Genomic DNA, 15840 nt, shown 5'->3' with positions numbered 1-15840 from the left:
ACAGCATAAGACAGGAAATCTGCCCAATATTAAAGAAAAAATAAAAATGAAAAGCAGTACTTTTCAAAGTTAAAACCCCAAACCCCTAGTGTTCAGATATGGGTATGGTGGTAAATGCCTTTAATTCCAGTAGTTGGGGGACAGGACTGATATGCTTCCTTGGATACAGATGTTCCAAGCCTTAAGTTTGTTATGTCCCTGAAACGGGAGTATCATCGGTTGGAGGCTAGCATGCAATAACTTAGCAAAGCCAAACTAACACACACACACACACACACACACACACACACACACACACTATTGTTCAGAACATACCCAAGAAGAATTCAGTCAAAAACTAAGTAAAAAAGTCTGGCACTGAAAGCCTAAATCTTTGCAGTTCATTTGCAAATCAACAGATTGTGAGCATTTTCCTCCTACAGTAATGGTTCTCAGCCTCTTGAGATTGTCAGCAACATCTAAGCCCTTGAAGGTATAGAGTCCAACGCACCATCCTGAAGTATTGTGAATTTATAACTTCTAGGCATGGTGGAAAATGTGTACTGAAGCAAAACAACCCACAGATAAATATGACATGTACCCAGATTTGAGAACCATGGCCTTAAACTAAGATGAGTGATTCTCAAAGTGTGGTCTGCAAATAAACCACTATTGATATCAAAGCCTGAGAATTTTATAGAATCAGAAACACTGGAGATGGCAGTCTAGTTTCACAAAACCTCCAGCTGAATTTAATGTACTCTAGAGTGTAAGGATTACTGAACTGAGCTACTGAAATACCCCACATGCCTCCTGAAGAAGGACTAAAATAAAGGATGACGTCATCCTATTTTAAAGGGACAAATAAAGTACATGATAAATGGCATTTTCAGTATCTTAAGTTTTGTTCACCATAATGCTTATTTTATACTTTTGAAATATTTTCCTGTTTATGTATTCAATATTAACAACCAAATGAGTAAGAATTTTAAACAAAATAATATTAACCACAAAAGCTACTTAAAATCTTAACCAGCTATGGTTTTCAGGGGCTGAGGTGGAAGAGAAGAGATTGGGGTTGTTAAAGTATACAAAATTGTACTTATATAGTGAGAATAAGTTCAAAAGTTCCATTGTAAAACATGAGGATTATACTAAAAATATATTCTATTCTTAAAAATGCTAAAATTGTCAATGCTACAAGTTTTAATTAGAGAATTGATAACTTTGTGAGGTTATACAAAAGATATAATTAGCTAAATTTAGCCAGTCCACAATGTACATGTATTTCAAAATATTAAATTATACACAATAAATACACAAAATTTTATAGCAGTTTGAAATATATTTAAATTTATAAAAATTTATACGTGTGTGTGTGTGTGTGTGTGTGTGAAATGATTCTGCCAAATTCTGAAGTTTGCTTAATGGAAACATACTGATTTTGATTTTATATTGTGTTTCATTTGGCGGTTAGTAATATTAAGCATATCAACAAAACATAGAATTTAAATAACTTAAATATTTAAAGTTTGTAAGTCAAAATATGAATAATAAAACTTTGCATATCAAAAGTTAGTACTCATGTATAAATGTAATATATGTAATATCAATTAATGAACTTCTATTAGATATCAGGTACTTTATGCTTTATATTTACTAACTTAATTTTTTTTTTTTTTTTTTTTTTTTTTTTTTTTTTTTGGTGGTACTGGGGTTCTGGGAAGCCCTTCTACCTCCGGGCTACACTCCCAGACCTAATTTTACACTTTTTAAATTTGGAAACAGGGTCTCCTAAACCAGCGCGCGCGGCTGGCTTCAAACCTGCGCGATCCTCCTAAATCTGCCTCCCAAGCGCGGGGATTACAAGCGCATGCCACCACGCCTGGTTAATTTAAATTTTTTAACATCTGTATGAAAAAGGCCCTATTATCCCTCATTTCCATATGTGGGAATGAGACTTAAGATTTAAGTAGCATGGCCAGTAAGAAACAAGACTGGAATAGTTCATGAGATGATGCTGTTCTAAGCCCTTGAGTTTGCTGTCTCTGAATGTGTTTGAGAAAAATGGGTCTACTGTGCTGACCATCCTGGCCTCTGCAGATGGCAATTGTAAGTTCACTATAAACTAGAGGGCGACTATAAAACTATGAGGACAAAAACTTATTAAGTATAAATGATGTAGGCAACTTTAGGGGGAAACACTGGCCCTCCCTGCCCCACATTAACACAGCAGAGATAAGTGAAGAATTGAAATGAAATGGGAAGAATGACAAGACCTGGATATTGAGGTTATTAGGGGCCAATGTTCCAACTTCTCTTTCCCTTTGGAAACTGAGAATTCAATGTAATTTTATGAAGAGAACAGAGCTTACTAGGCCTCTTGGTTAAATATGTATTAATTTTTTCTGTAGTTCAAACAATAAGCAATAAACTTTTCCTTTGCCATTGCCTTTCCAAATGGCCTCCACTTTATCCAAACACTCCATCAAACAAGCCTCCCCTCTGAGAACACTTTGCTGGCCATTGTTTTCTCTACCACCTCATCATTCTGCCACCCACAGCAATCTGATTTCTGCCCCCGTTGTTGCAAAAATTCTCCTTATCAGGCCATGAAATCCATTCATTCCAGTATTCATCCAGTGCCAAATGCAATATGCCAGGCACTGTTATAAATACAGCATTGAACAAAGCAAAGTTTCTTCCCTCATGAGCCGATGGCGAGAGTGACAGGAAATGGAAACACAATCAAATAAACACAGAGAGTGTGGAAATGTGCCTGAAGCTGGCTGGGCTGAGAGCTACCTCTTCCTGTATTATCATAGGGAAGGCCTCACAGGAAGTGAGCATATAAGGACAGCCTTGCAAAGGAAAAATGGAGCAAGTCCCTGGGGTGTAAGACTGCCTCGAATGCTTAAATAAGAGCAAGGCCAGCTTGTCTGGTGCAGAGTAAATGAAGGGCAAGGGGGTCAATAGAACAGCATGGGCCACATTGCATAGGGCTAAATCTTTAAGTTCATGTATGGAATTTAGATTTTATTAAAGAAACTAAGCTGTGACTAGATGTTTATGATCAGAGGAGTGACATATTCTAGACAAAACTTTAAAAGGAGAAACTATAGATGAGCAAATAAGGCAATTTGAGGGGGATGGGAGAAGGAAAGAGGGAAATTTCCAAATGTACATGATATACATATGCAATATCAAAGTCAATCAGTAAGCCAAACATGAGAAGGAGGAAGGGGGAGGGAATGAGGTGGGAATTGGGGAAGCACTAGGTGATGCCTCTACCATCTTGTACTCCATTACGATATATGACTACAATGCAGCAATAAAAAAATTTTAAAATCTAATGACAATGAATGATAGAAATATAAAAAATAAATATTAATACTACTTATAATACCCTAAAAGTATGAAATACGTCATTACAAATTTAACTAAACAATGCATGGAAAAGTTCAAAATGTTGTTGAGTAAAATTCAAAGACTAAAAACTGATAGTCTCAGTAAATGAAGAGATGATTATTTATTAAATGCCCAAATAAGTGGGGAGATAATAGCCTTTTGTGGATTGGAAGACTCAGTATAAATGAGACTTCAACTCACCCCAAAATGACCTACAAACTTAATGGAATCTCAAGCACAATCCCAGCAGATGCTGGGTAGAAAATGAAAAGTTTGTTCTAAAATTTATATGGAAATACAAAAGTTCTAAAATTATTAAAACAATTTGGATAAAATGAAGAATAATTTAGAATATTTTAATTTTTAATATAAAACAAAAATTATCAAAACAATGTGGAATTGGCATAAAATAGACATATAAATCATGGAACAGAATATAAAGTCCAAAAATAGGACCATATATTTAATGTCCATTACTTTTCAGCAAAAGTTTTGAGAAATGTAATGAAGAAATAATTAATCATTTCAACAAATGATGCTGGAACAACTGATATAAAATATCCAATAAAATATACTTTACTTCATATCATACACACAATTAAATTCAAAGTAGAGTTACGTGTAAACTCAAGTAGTAAATGTTCTTTGTATGCTTTTCTTGATGCATTACCGTCTCACATCATAATGTAAATTATGTTGACAATGACATACAAACACACAGTACTTGATGCTCCCACCTCTCCATTTTCCTCCTTCCCAATAAAGAGTACCCAGATTGACACTGATATATTAACATGTATGTATACACATAGTCAATAGTATGTATTTCCAGTAATGAACATCAGTCTTCCTCCTCTCCTCTCCTTCCTTCCTGAATCCACTGAAGTTTCTTGTCCATTATCTGGAATCCCTCTAATATCCCAATTACTCTGTAAGCTTGTGTATATTAGAGAAAACATATGACTCTTAACTTTCTGTAATTGGCTAATCTCACTTAACATAATGTTCTCCAGGTCCTCTCTTCTTCTTGCAAATGACGTAAATGTTCTTAAAAGAAGAAATAAAATCTTTGTAAGCTTAATTAAGCAAGGATTTGTTTAACCAGAAACACATAAACACACACACACACACACACACACACACACACACAATTATAAATCAGAAATATCTGTCTACTTTGCAAACAACACCGTTAAGAAAATAAAAACCCACACTTCTATAGGAAACTGATTGCTAATAAAGGTGCCAAAAACATACATTGAAGAAGTAACAACTTCAACAAATGCTGCTGAGACACCTTCATACCCACATGCAGAAGACTGAAACTTGACTCATCTCTCACCCTGTCTAAATATCCACAAAATCCTGACTATAAGAACTGAAACTCTGAAACTAATAGAGGAAAACAGTGAAAAACATTTCAAGATTTGAGGAGAAGTAAAAAAAATTATTAGTATTGGATTCACAAAGCACAAGAGAGAAGAGTGAAAATGAGAAGTGAGATTACAACAAACTAAAAAGTTTCTGCACAGCAAAAGAAACAGTCAATTGAATAAAGAGGAATCCTATAGAAGAGGAGAAAATATTTCCCAGCTACTCAGCTGACAGTGTTCATTACCTATAATATATAAAGAACTGAAAAACAACAAAAAAGACAAATAATCCAATTTAAAATGGGCAAATAGTGTAAATAGACACTTTTCAAGAGAAGAAAAACAAGTGGCCAATATATACATGAAAAATGCCATACAATAAAGCCAATCAAAACTATAATGAAATACCACGTCACCCCAGATAGAATGGCTACTATCAAAAAACAAAACCAACAAGTAGTGGTGAAGCTGTGGAGAAAAAGGAACCCTGTGGCAATATGAATGAGAATATCCTCTATTAAAAACAGTATGGCAGTTCCTAAAAATACTAAAAATAGATCTAAGATATGGGCCAGCTATTCCAAATGAATAAAATTAGCATGCCAAAGGATAGAGAATTATCCAAATGATATAAAACTAGCATACCAAAGTGATACCTGCATGCCCGTGTTTACTGTGGCACTATTCACAATGGCTAAGATGTAGAATCAACACAGATGCCAGTCAACAGACAAAGGAATGAAGAAAATGTGGTATACATACACAATGGACTTTTATTTTGCCATAAGGAGAGTAAAATCCTTTTAGTCTCAACAAAATAGGACTGGAAGACACATTTTGATAAGTGAAAAAAGTCAGACAGTGAAAGACACACATCACAAGTTCCCTCTTTTGAATGGAATCTATGAAAAGTGAATCCAAAAATAAAATAGTGTTTACTGGCGATTGAGAAGAGAGCTGGAAAGATGTGGAAGTTGGATGAATATGATACATGCCTGATGTGTGCATGTGTAGAAATGTCAAACTGAACTCCATTCATATATATAATTAATATGTTTATAAATATTTTTAAAGAATATATAAAACAAAATGTATGTGGCATGACATATTAATTGTACATATTACATATGTGAAGTATTCCCCTTCTATAACTAACAAAAGCTTTCTTTGATGCACCAGCAGTTCATTACCTCTCATGATGCTATAAATTCTCTGGACTCTATAGGCCATTTCTTCTATTCTATTTGGGTATTGTCCAAGAATATTTGTATGGTTATTTTTTGGGGTGGGAAATAGAGCTGGGACGAGTATCTAACAAATCCTCTGCATACATAATATATAAAGAACATACCTCTATAATAAAAAGATAAAATATACCAGAAGTTATGGGTGATAATATTAAAGATACCTTAAAAGAGACATAAATGGCCAATAGATCCATGGAAAAGACTCAACATCATTATTAGAAGAAAAGAAATTATAATAATCAGAGGAAAAGGTCAATGAAGTTATTACTGTATTAACAATAGAATGGCTATTTTTTTTAATTTACAATAACAAAGATGGTGATAGTGTGGAAACATTGGAACTCTTTGCTGGAAAAAAGTTGTTCATTGTAGTTTGCAATGTAATAGCCTCTTTAAAAGAAATTTGATCACTTCTTATTACATTAACTATGCATCCAGGAGTGATTCAGCAAAATTACAGCTCTATATATATACTCAGGAGAAAGGAGAGCATATAGCCACAGAAAGACTAATACAAGAATATTTAAAGTAGCCATATTGGCAGTAGCTGCAAAGTAGAAACCCAAATATCCAAATTATGTCATATTCACTTAAAAGGATGCTAGCCAGCAATATGAAAGAACAATCTGTGGTACACAAACAACATGAATAAACCTCAAAGACACCATGATTGAAAGAAGCCAGACACAAAATTGAACCCAGTATACTGTATGCTTTAATTCATTCAGAAAGGACAGAAATCACAACTGGTACCTGGGAAGGGGATGAAGTTGCTGTAGCAGTAGGAGTATGAAAAAGTAATGGGGATGATGAAATATTTTATACTTTGGTAAATGTGGAGATAGCATAGCATTATGGTTTGGCTCTGAACTGTCCCTCAGAAGTTCCTTTGTTAGCCGGGCATGGTGGCGTATGCTTATAATTCCAGGATTCGGGAAGCTGAGACCAGAGGATCACGATTCGCAGACAGCCTCAGCTACTTAGTGAGGCCCTTCATAACTCAGTGAGACCCTGTTTCAAAAGTAAAATACTAAAAAATGGGGCTGAAGGTGTAGCTCAGAGGTAGAATGCTCCTGGGTTCCATCCCCAGTACTGCAAAAATAAAAAAGCTTGTATTTTGAAGGCGGTGTAGCAATGTCCAAAGGTGAAGCTCTTGGGAAATGGCTGGATCACAGAGCTGAGAGCTCTAACCTCATGATTAACCCACTTGATGAATAATTTGATTGTACTACTGGGTAGAAACTGTAGCCAAGTAGGATATGATTGCAGGAAGTAGGCCATTGGCAGCATGCTTTGGGAACTCTATCTTGTCTTCTCTCTCTGACTGCCAGGAGTTGAGAAGCTTCCCCTATCCCCTCAACCCCCACCATGCTGTTCTGCCTCACATCAGGCCCAGAACAATGGTGCCAGCCACCATGGACTGAAACCCCTGAACTTGTGGGCTAAAATATATAGTTCCTTCTCTGAGTGTTTTTATCCTTAGATATTTATGAATGACAAAAAGCTAACACATATAGGTATAAATATTTATCAAGCTTATTCAAATAAAATGGGTATATTAAGCCAGGCGTGATGGTACATGTTTGTAATCCCAGCATTTGGGAGGCTGAGACAAGAGGATCTCCTGTTTGGAGGACAGCCTCAGCTACTTAGTGAGGCCCTTTGCAACTCAGTGAGACTGTGTTTCAAAATAAAAAATAAAAAACAAGGCTGGGGGTATAGGTAGGAGGTAGAATGCCTCTGGGTTCAATCCTTAGTGCAGAAAGAAAAATAAATTAATAGGGTACATTTAATATATGCAAATTAGAGAACAAAACATTATTTAAAGAATTCCATAGATACCTTATTAATATTTTAACTACATAAGGCATTTGATAATGACAATATCAGATCATATCCTAGCTTATTTAAGACTGCCAAAAATATATTTATATAGAAGAAAATGCAAAAAAAAATAGCCTCCTGTAATAAGATATACCATAGTTTGTTTAATTAGGGAGGAAAAATACTATTTTAAATGCCTTATGTTTAGTTCAAAACTTTTTAATAAGTTTAAAATATAATAATTATGAGTGTTTTTTCCTGGAAGCTTTGTATATCAGTTTTATACTTCTTAATGTTAAATGCAATGACCTCACCAAGATCCTAAGCAGTTAGCCACATCACCAGGAAAGGGTTTAATTATTAATTTATTTCATTCATATATACATCAAAAATAACACTCAGTTGTCATGACTTCAAGCTTGTAATGGGGCAAGACTTCATGACTGATGTATTTTTACATGGGTAGAGCAATTAAAAGTATCCCAAAGGGGGGTATTCAAAATGGTGACTGAGGGACTTCTTAGTAGCTGAAATAAATAAAGTTCAACTACCTAGAAGGCAGCATCTTAACCAACAAAAATAAATAAATCTCAGGAAAAAATACAGATCCAGGAACCTTGGCAGAAGGAATCCAGAAACCCTGATCTGCGAGATCCACTGGAAAAAAAAAAAAAAAAAAAAAAAAAGTTCAGGCATCGGACCTGCTGCAGAAACAACCGGGCCACCCACTGGCGCCAGTGCAGGTTGCCAGCCCAAACTGCAATCCCTGGACTTGACTGACACCACCGTGGCAAAATAACCCAAGAGTTCGAAAACAGACATAAAGTTCCAACATCTTAAGCAGTGAGGGGCGCCTGAAACAGAAGCCTGTGCGCTCACCAAAGACGGGACCACAAAGGCACAGTGAGTCCTCCAGACACCTGGATCAAGGAAGCCAGGTATCTGAGTGCGTCCAGAGAAGGTTTGGTCTTAGCGTGTGCCCCAGGTCTGGCACTTACCCTGTCCCCTGCCCCAGGACCCATCACTATCCTTGTGCGCCCTGCCCGCTCCCCAGGACCCATGGTAGTTATCTGTGTCACCCACACCCCTAGACTCAGCAGTCACCTTGTGCGCCTAGACCTTGTGCCCTGCCCAAACCCGAACTCTAACCTCACTGGCCCTACTCGCTTCCGGTAGGCATAGCTGTGTTCACCGCACCAGCAAACGGAGACCTGGAGCTATCCTTGGGTCCTCAGGCCATGCACCGGTCCAGCACTAGCTATGTATGCCCGCCCCACACCCTGGGACCTAGCGCTACCCTCGTGAGCCCTGCCTGAGCAAGAGACCAGTGCTAGACCCTGCATTACACCTGCAAGCCCAGACCTGTATGCACCCACCCTGCACCGCTGACCCACCACTGGATGTCTATGCCCGCCCCACACCCTGGGTTGGGCTCTTTCCCTTTGTACCCTGCCCAAGCCCAGGACCAGGCGCTAGGCATCTGTGCCCACCTGTGCCCAGGTCCAGTGATAGCCATGTACCCAGCCCGCACCCTGTGACCTGGCAGAGCTCTGGTGGTAATTGTGTGCACCCAGGGACCCTACAGCAACCCTTTGCCCAGGGTGCATCTTGGGACCCCACAGGCTACTCCAGTTAGAATTTCCAGAGATACAAACCAGGCATAGTGGCAAACGCTTGTAATCCCCATGCGTGGGAGGTGGAGACAGAAGGATGGCACAGGTTTGAAGCCAGCCACGCTGGCTTAAGAGACCCTGTTTCCAAATGAAAAAAAAAATATATTAAAATAGGTCTGGGAGTGTAACCCGGATGTAGAAAGGTTTCCAGGGACCCCAGTACCGCCAAAAAAAAAAGTCCCCACGTCATATAATAATCAAAATGACAAACATAGATGTCAAGGAAAGAATCTTAAAAGCAGTGAGAACAAAAGAACAGGTGACATATAGAGGCAAAACAGTAAGAATCACTCCAGACTATACATCCCAAGTCATGAATGCCAGGAGAGACTGATATGATATGATCCAGACACTGGAAGAAAGCAACATCCAATCAAAACTGCTATATCCAGCAAAACTATTACTCAACATTGATGGAAAAAAAAAGTATTTCAGGATAAGCAGAATCTCAAAAAATTCATGAATTCTAAGCCAACACTAGAGAAAATACTTTAAAAAAAAAGCCATAAAGAAGAAAAAAAGAAGCAGACTCCAGAACCAGAGAAAATATGAACTTGATCAGCAGGGCATCTAAATAAGAAGAAATACTATTATATCCAACAAAAGATAGAACACAAAATGACAGGAAACAAACAACATATTACAATAATAACACTGAACATCAAAGGACTTAACTTTCCAATCAAAAGACACAGACTGGCAAAGTGAATTTAAAAATTAAATCCAAATATATGCTATTTGCAGAAACATGCCTTACAGCAAAAGACATTCACAGACAGAAAGTGAAAGAATGGAAAAAGATATATCATGCCAATGGGTACCAAAAACGGGCAGGAGTAGCAACACTGATATGGAACAAAACAGACTTTAAGCTAAAACACATCAGAAGAGACAAAGTAGGGCACTTTCTTTTATTAAAAGGAACAATCCACCAAGAAGATATAATGATAGTAAATGTTTATGCCCCAAATGTGGGTGCAGCCATATTTGTAAAACAAACCCTCTTGGACATCAGATCTCAAATAGACCCAAATACAATAATAGTTGGAGACTTCATTACACTTCTCACACCACTGGATAGACCTTCAAAGCAAAAGATGAATAAAGCCTCTTCAGAACTAATGAAAACTATAAACCAAATGGACTTAATAGACATATACAGAATATTTCAACCAGGAAAAACAATACATTCTTCTCAGCAGCCCATGGCACCTTGTCCAAAATAGATCACATTCTGGGACACAAATCAAGCAACAGCAAATCAAAAGATGTAATATAATTCTCTGCATCTTTTCAGACCATAATGGAAGGAAAGTAGAAATCAACAACAGGAATCACAAAAGAAACTATTTAAATACATGGAGATTGAATGATATACTCGTGAACGACGAGTGGATAAGAGCTGAAAGTAGGGGAGAAATAAAGACATTTATGGAATTAAATGAAAATAGAGAAACAAATTACCAAAATCTATGGGACACTTTGAAGGCAGTGTTGAGAGGAAAGTTCATAGCATTGAGTTCCCACATAACAGGAACAGAAAGTCACCAAGAAAACAACCTAATGACACAACTCAAGGACCTAGAAAGACTGCAACAGTCTAATCCCAAAGCCAGCATAATGAAGGAAATTATTAAAATCAGAGAAGAAATAAATGAAATAGAGAACAAAAATATTCACAGAATCAACAAAAAAAAGCTGGTTTTTTGAGAAGATTAATAGGATTAACAAACCCCTGGCCAACCTAATCAAAAGAAAGAGAGAGTCAACTCAAATTATTAAAATCAGAAATGAAAAAGGAGACATCACCACAGACAGAGGGGAAATTCAAAGGGTTATTAGAAACAATGTTGAGAATTTATACTCCAACAGACTGGAAAACATGGAAGAAATCGATACATTTCTAAGCACATATAACCTACCTAAACCGAACCAGGAGTACGTAGCACACCTAAGCCACCAATAGCAAACAAAGAAATAGAAAGAGCAGCCAAAATTCTGCCAACAAAGAAAAGCTCAGGCCCTGATGGGTTTCCAGCTGAATTCTAAAAAACTTTCAGTGAAGAACTAATACCAATACTTTACAACTTGTTCCAGGAAATTTAAAGAGATTGAATTCTCCCTAATTCCATCTATGAGGCCAGTATCACATTAATCTCCAAACCAAATAAAGCTACTTCAAGAAAGGAAAATTACAGACCAATATCCTTAATGAATATAGATACAAAAATTACAAACAAAATACTAGTTATACACATTCAAAACCATAAAAAGAGAATTGTACACCATGACCAAGTTGGTTTCAGCCCAGAAAAGCAAGGCTGGTTCAACATACGCAAATCAATACATGTTATTCACCACATAAATAGAACTAAGAACAAAAACCACATGATCATATCAATAGATACTGAAAATGCATTTGACAAAATCCAATGCTCATTTAAGTTAAAAACACTGCATAAAACTGGAATAGAAGGAACCGATTTCAACATCATTAAGGCTATAAACAATAAACCCAAAGCCAACATCCTATTGAATGGAGAAAAACTGCAAGAATACCCTTTAAAATCAGAAACAAGACAAGGATGCCCATTATCACCACTCTTTTTCAATATAGTCCTTGAAACTCTTGCCACAGCAATAAGACAAGAAAAGGAAATCAAAGGAATTCAAATAGGAAGAGAGGAGCTTAAAGTATCCTTATTTGTAGATGATATAATTCTTTATCTAAAAGATCCAATGAACTCAACCAAAAGACTTTTGGAGCTGAATAACCAATTCAGCAAAGTTGCAGGATACAAACTCAACCTAAAGAAATCAGTTGTTTTTCTTTATTTCAACAATGAATCCACAATGATTGAAATAAAGAAAACTATTCCAGTTACTATACCATCTAAACCAATAAAATACCTAGGAATAAATCTAACCAAAGATGTAAAAGACCTGTACAGAGAAATCTACAAAACATTAAAGAAAGAAATTTAAGAAGACCTTGAAAGATGGAAGGATCTCCCTTGCTCATGGATAAGTAGAATTAGTATTATTAAAATGGCCATTCTGCCAAAAGTGATCTATAGATTCAATGCAGTTTCCATTAAAATACAAACAACATTTCTCATAGACCTGGAAAAATCAGTTATGAATTTTGTATATAGAAAGAAAAGACCCAGAATAGCCAGAGCAATTCTCAGCAACAAGAACCAGGCAGGAGGCATCACAATCCCAGACTTCAAATTATACTATAGTGTAATAGTAGTAAAAACAGCATTGTATTGGCACAACAATAGGCAGACCGACCAGTGGAACAGAACAGAAGACACAGAAACAAACTCACACATCTATAGTCAACTGATCTTTGACAAAGGGGCCAAACTCATACGCTGGAGAAAAGACAGTCTTTTCAACTAATGGTGCTGGGAGAACTGGCTATCCATTTGTAGAAAGTTGGATCTGAATTCTTACTTTTCACCATGCACAGGAATCAACTTGACATGAATCAAAGACTTAGAAATTAGACCAGAGACTGTGAAGTTACTAGAGAAAGGCATAGGATCAACACTCCAACATATAGGCACAGGAAGTAACTTTCTCAATAAGACTTCCAAAGCGTAGGAAATTAAAGCAAGAATTAATAAGTGGGATCTCTTCAAACTAAAAGGTTTCTTCTCATCAAAGGAAACCACCAAGAAGCTAAAAATGAAGCCTACAGAATGGGAGATCTTTACCAGCCACCACTCTGCTAGGGGGCTAATATTCAGAATATACAAAGAACTCAAAAGACTCTGCACTAGCAAAACAGACAATCCAATAAATAACGGGCAACTGAACTGAATAGACACTTCACAAAAGAAGAGATACAAATGGCCATAGATACATGAAAAGATGTTCAACATCACTAGCCATCAGGGAGATGCTAATCAAAACTACACTGAGATTCCATCTAACCCCAATCGGAGAGGCAAGCATAAAGAAATGAAACAATAACATTTGCTGGTGAGGATGTGGGGAAAGAGGAACTCTTTTACACTGTTGGTGGGAGTACAAAGTTGTTCAGTCACTACGGAGATCAGTTTGGATATTCCTTAGAAAATTGGGAATAGATCCACAATTTGATCCAGCTATACCACTCCTGGGTATCTTTCTGAAGGGGTTGAAATCAGAGAACTACATTAATATATGCATATCCATGTTCATAGCAGCACAGTTTGTAATAGCCAAAATATGGAACCAACCTAGATCTCCATCAAAAGATTAATGCATTTCAAAATTATGGGAAATAAGCACAATGGAATTCTATTCAGCTATAAAGAAAAATAAAATAATAGCATTTTCAAGAAGATGGGAGGAACTGGAGAACATTATGTTCAGTGAGATTAGTCAAGCACAGAAAGAGAAGGGACATATGTTTTCTCTAATATGCCCAAGCTAGGGAGTAGTGGTAATACCAGAGGGACTCCAGATGATGGAGGGGAAATCTCAGCAAAGCTTGAACGGAAGGATAGGAGAGGAAGAAATCTGAGGTTGTTCAATAGAGGAGCTACATCCAAATATGTGTAATAGTATAAGTATAACATGGTTAACCTAGACACTCTTTTTTGGGAGTGGGGAAGGGAAATGTGGGGGAGAGGGCATGAAGCTCAATCTAAATGTATACCATTTTCAATATGTTCCACTTATAAATATAATAAAATATGAAAAAGTAAATAAATAAAATAAAAGTATCCCCTATCATGATGTCTGAATAAAAATAAGTACAACAGAATTAAAGTTTCCATACCATTTGGTTAATATCTGTGGTCTGATGTGTTTAAAATATCTAATTTAATTAAGAATATATGTTGTGCTTATTATGCTTACCACTGTTATACACTCAGCAGCTGGCATGGAAGCAGTGCATTGCATAATTTCCCTAGGAAAGGTAAGACTGGCTTACTGGCAATATCCACTTGTATTCCCACAGGTATACACTCTTCAAAGCACTTTCAAACTCAGTCTGATACATATAAATCTCAAATTGTGGTTATCAACAATATATATATATATATATATATATATATATATATATATATATATATATATATTGCAGAGTAAATTAAATATAGGTACTTTAAAGCTCAAAGTTTGCATAAAAAGAGTTCACTCTGGTGCCCCTCCTCATGCTAGATTGAGCCACACTTCTTAAGATCATATCCCCATGTCTCCAATGGAATATCACTTGATACCCATCACTATTTTTTCCCTCATTGTATTCTCTCCTGACTCTTATGACTACAGACTCTTCACTTGGTCTTTTTAACTTTATATTTTAGTAATGAGAATTGAAACCAGGAGAGCTACACCCCAAATATATATATATATATATATATATATATATATATATATATATATATATATATGTATATATTTTTTTTTTTGAGACAGGGTCTCACTAATTTCTGAGAGCCTTGCTAAATTTCTGAGGCTGGACTTGAACCTTTAATACTCCTGTGTCAGACCCCCAAGTACTGTGATATCAGGTATATTCCAATGCACCTAACTTATTTTTTGAATTGATAGTATTCCAACTCTTAATTTGAATAGTTCTGATTATTTTGTATTTATTAACTAATTTAAATTAGTTTATAAGTATTCATTTTATTATTGTGCTTAGAAAATTATATCTACATTTATGCATATATGTAAATCCAACATATATAAACTTTTAAATGTTACATATACTATTCTGCATTTGTCAAATATTACACAATAAATGTATTATAAATGAATATTTTCAACTCACAACATCCAGTTTTATACTATTTACAAAGAGATGAAGTAATCTCATAGTTTCTTAAGAGAATTAGAAGAGATTAAAAATACAATTGACAATTTCTAATAAAAATCTTACATATATTTACATACATATATCAAATAAAATAGATTTAAATGCAAAAAAATTATTAGGAATAGAAAGGGTGGCTACTCACAGAAATAATCTATCTGAAATATATTAAGATCATGAATGTGTAGGAACCAGAAAGCAATGCCCACATTTTGAAAGATTTACTCAAAAGAACATTACTCAGCTGTTAAAATGACATTTAAAATTTTACATATCAATTTTTTAAATGCTTGCAACATATGCTAAGAGAAAAACATCTTAAGCTTAGTTATGTCTTGAGAAATACCCATCTAAAGGTAACATTTATACAACAAAAATATGAGAAAGAAAAAATTAAACTATAGATTATTTTTTCTTTCCTGCTTAAATTTCTGCCTTTTTAAAATTTTATTTGTACTTATGTAACAAAAGTAGTCATTTTTATTGCCCTTTAAGTAAACTTGTGCATTCAATGC

Source organism: Muscardinus avellanarius (assembly GCF_963383645.1).
Source record: "Muscardinus avellanarius genome assembly, chromosome: 4".
NCBI lineage: Eukaryota > Metazoa > Chordata > Mammalia > Rodentia > Gliridae > Muscardinus > Muscardinus avellanarius.
Note: the sequence above shows the minus strand (reverse complement) of the source record.